The following is a 3,203-nucleotide window of genomic DNA, read 5'->3' as shown; positions in this document are numbered from 1 at the left end:
CTCTGTGCTAGGAGTTGTAGTCATCAGGCAGGGAGCATCATGCAAGCTGGTGCCTAACCATGCATCATGTGAGTGCCTGCTGGGCCCTGCGCACAGGAAGGTTCTGGGGATCTTTCCGGGAGGTCAAGATGGGGTGAAATGCTGAGAAGCACGAGTATAACAGGAGGGTGGCTCCTCTGCCTTTTGAAGTTGAGGGCCCTGGACTCCTCTGAGACCTTGGACTTACTAATTTGGTTAACAGAATTAGCCCTGACTGGAGAAGTTTGGGTATGCAGCTGCTGAATCTGCTCATGTGGTATATATGTATACATATATATTATGATTGTTGTAGCAGGCAATACTGGTATCAGCTTAGTGCCCAGGGGCTGTTGTGCTAAGTGCTGTACAAACACAAAACAAAAAGCCTCTTATTCTCCTGGTTATGTTGCTTCTTTCTTGGGTTTGGAAAATGTATCTGAAGAGGCAAATGCTGCCGCCTCCTCTTACAGGAGGCAAGTTCCTGGGACAGTGGGGTTCATGTAGACTCAGGATGGAAAGTTCTTAGGAAACCCAACTGCAGGCCCCATGTCCCTAGCTGGGAAGTGCAGAGCAGCAGGCACTGCCAGCCAGCTCCCGTTCCCAGTTGGAGTTGGGCAAGCCCTGCTGAAGCCACTAGGATTGGCACAAGTGTGGATGAAAGCTGAGTTGACTGGCAGTTCTGAAGTCACTTATGCCAGAGCTTAACTCTTGAATGAATAGAGAGGGGAGAGGACCCACTGGGATGCATTTAGATTGGGACCATGGTGGGATCTGAACACTAAAGGCCAGATTTACCTGTGCTGCTTAGCCCTCATGTTTGGGCCAGACCTTCCAGTGAGGCAACAGATTTAAGTTGGCCAGATCTTCAAGTGGTTAGTTTGAAAAAATTGTGGCCACTAGTATTGCTACAAGAGCTTTGGAAAAACTCAGTCTTTATTTAAATGTTAAAATAGGTCAGGAGCTGGCTTGCAAATTCTGGCCTGGGTCATTTGAAACACTGGCCCTAAATGATTTGACCAGGTCATTACTCCAATACCTTGGGTAAAGGGACCAAACGCACACCAGACTGGAATCCAGCCACGGTGCTTCTTGGGATGGTACTGGCAAGGTGCGTGCTTTTCCCTCTGCGGATGGGGTTTTGCTTTCTTGAGGGCACTGCTATGACACCTGTAGCATCCTGCCTTGCAACTTACAGCACATTAATGGCCTCAGATATATGAATTGTTATGACACCAGTTGGCTGTGAATACAGAAGCAAATCTATAAAATGATCACAGGCTGGAAAGGAGCCAGGCTCAGTGCATCTCTCTGAGAGGTGGAACCATGGAGAAGAGGGAGCCATGGCAACACAGCAGCATCCTTCCTTCCTCCTAGCAGAGGAAATCCCTTCAAAGATAGTATGCATACAGCATCAAGGGCTGGGCCAGAGGATATAGCACTGTTGACCAGGTCAGCTGTTCTTCATGGACTCATCACCAGTACCCTCTCCCTGCAAAAAAAACCTATAAGGCAACCTGGCCTGAGATAATTCTGACTACGTGAAGAGTATCTTGCACAGTGAAGCTCTGTGAGGGTGGGAAAGGGGGCTGCAGCAGCAAGGACAACCAAGGGAGCCTGGCTCCTTCAGGGACCTTGTTACTAAGGGAACTAAAAAGGCACAGGACCCTCACACTTATTGGTTCTCAGAGCAGAGGACCTGTTCCAACTTCCTGACCATCGCACAAAAACCCTAGGAGATCAAACTCACCAAGGCCCTGATCTGACAATGTCAGCTCTCTCTATAGAGGTAAAATCCTGAGCCCTGCTGAAATCAGTGGGATCAACCACATCAAAACCCTTGTAGGGGCCAGGTCCAAGTTTCCTATGTCCTATTGCAGCACATTCCCTGCACAGGGAGAAAATCTGACCCTAGTATTCTAGAGAGAGAGAGAGAGAGAGAGTGATTGTCCAATTGTGATTGTCCATTTTTGTATTAAAAGTGAAAAAAGAAAATGAAGGAAAAATCAAGGACACGTACAAAAATCCAATCTAGCTAGGTTCTGGTTCTAACTGGTGGTCTTTGAGGAGCAGACACATGGAATATATTTAGATCCTGACATTTTTTCTGTTTGAGTTTTGCCTGGGAAAAGAGTACGGAATCAGACCTTTTGCGTTTCGGGCAATGTTCGGGTAAAGACAGCAGGAATGCACGGAGCATCATACCAGTTTCATAACATATATGTCACATGCAAGTGAATGAAAGGGGACGTAGTTGATGCAAGCAGATCAAATGCAGCAAAACACTTCAAATTTTGCTCCCCCCAGGAGATTCCTGCAACAGAAAGGATTTTTCTTGTTGTGGCTGTTTCCTCCTTTACTGACTCAATTCCAAATGTCTTCCAATGCAGCATCTGAGCTGACAGAGCTGCAGCTGAGCGATGGATTTGGGAAAATAAAAATAGAGCCAGAGTGGTGCAGAGCTGTCTATTAGCTCTCTGGGCAGGTGATTTCTTGGAACAAAGCAGGACATAAATCTAATGGGATCATTCCACCAGCGGTCACACCACCTTGCTTCAGCCACACCAGCTGCAGACTGAGCCAATGCTGTGGCGTGGAGGTTTGTTAAATAACACCCTGCCTTCTTAAGCACAAAGCTATAGCGGCACTGGCGCGGTCTCCAGAGTGATTGCATCTCCCCACCCCACTGGATAAGCAGATGATAAAAAAAAGATGAAACGATATATATTTTTCCTGGCCGATTTGGTAACGTTTCCATTAGAACAAAAAACCAAGGCAGGGCCAAGTGGTGCTGAGAGAGGCAGGAATGGAAGAGACCCGCAGCTGGGGCAGGAGGCAGTGAAAGTTGCCACGGATCTAGACCATTTTTGTTATTAATCAGGCATAAAAGTTTCTAGATGCGGTCTTCTCAAGGCAATGGAGGCAGGAGCCTTTCCCGCCTCCATTACCGCTGGTGGCTACAAGAGCCCCCGCTCTAGATGCAACCAGAATGAACCACGGAGGGGAGGGTTCCCCCCTAAATCTGTAGGCGATTAGCAACTTGGAGCCTAAAATAGCACCTTGAATTCATGCATAAGAAACCATTCCCCCCTCACCCACATACATCAGCGCCTTGGCACAAAGGCCTACGGCAGGGGCCGCGGCTGCTGCGCCCGCTCGGCCTCGCAGCTCAGGGAACCGTCAGCCTT

General features: G+C 48.2%; 1 protein-coding gene across 4 annotated transcripts in view; it reads right to left on the bottom strand.

Annotated features, from left to right (window-relative positions):
* The window catches only part of STXBP1 (syntaxin binding protein 1), a 101,527-nt gene that overhangs the window by 97,605 nt on the left and 719 nt on the right, over nucleotides 1-3,203 (bottom strand). The window lies entirely within an intron of this gene.

The sequence above is a fragment of the Gavialis gangeticus genome, unplaced genomic scaffold, assembly GCF_001723915.1.
Source record: "Gavialis gangeticus isolate Ggan-Ray unplaced genomic scaffold, GavGan_comp1, whole genome shotgun sequence".
NCBI lineage: Eukaryota > Metazoa > Chordata > Crocodylia > Gavialidae > Gavialis > Gavialis gangeticus.
The sequence above is the reverse complement of the archived record's forward strand: the minus strand, read 5'-3'. Positions and strand labels throughout refer to the sequence as shown.